This window comes from Asparagus officinalis, chromosome 2 (assembly GCF_001876935.1).
Source record: "Asparagus officinalis chromosome 2, Aspof.V1, whole genome shotgun sequence".
Classification (NCBI taxonomy): domain Eukaryota; kingdom Viridiplantae; phylum Streptophyta; class Magnoliopsida; order Asparagales; family Asparagaceae; genus Asparagus; species Asparagus officinalis.
This window is the reverse complement of record NC_033795.1, coordinates 55,556,552-55,557,251: the sequence shown is the minus strand read 5'-3', so window position 1 is coordinate 55,557,251 and position 700 is coordinate 55,556,552.

The window sequence follows — 700 nt, the reverse complement described above, 5'->3', positions numbered from 1 at the left end:
ATCCCCTACACTCATTCAAATGGTTACATATCCTCATATACTCATCAACTCATGTGAATGTGGTCCCCCATTTGAATGAGTGGAGGAAATTGTGTCACCTCACTACCAAGCACAAAATGTATGCTTGGTACCAAGCATAGCCATATTTCTCATATATATACATATGTATATATATAGACACACACACACACACACATATGTGTGTGTGTGTGTGTGTGTGTGTGTGTGTGTATGTGTGTGTATACAACATATGTATACATATATGTAAAGCACCATAGGGGGGTGAATAGGGTGTATGCTAATCTAATCTGATTTAATGCCAATTTAAAACTAATTAACAAACATCCAAGCAAAATTGATATGCAACAAGATATACATGCAAGGGTAAGCAATATAAACAAGGGTGAAATAAAAAATACGAATGTGATAGTGCGCAATAAGACAATCAAACACATAATATGATTACGGAGTTCAGTCCTTCCGACCTACGTCTCCGCTCCCCACTCCCGGGTAGAATCCACTATTACAATGGGTTTTCGACATTCCCCAAAAACGTTTACACCTCTCAAGTTCGGTTTTTTAGCTCACCGAAACTTTACAACCTCACACTCTTGCAATCACACTCTACACCCTCTAATTATTGGTCTCTAGCCCGTGTACTTCCTCAAGTGCTCGGATTTACAACCTCTCTCTAGGCTTT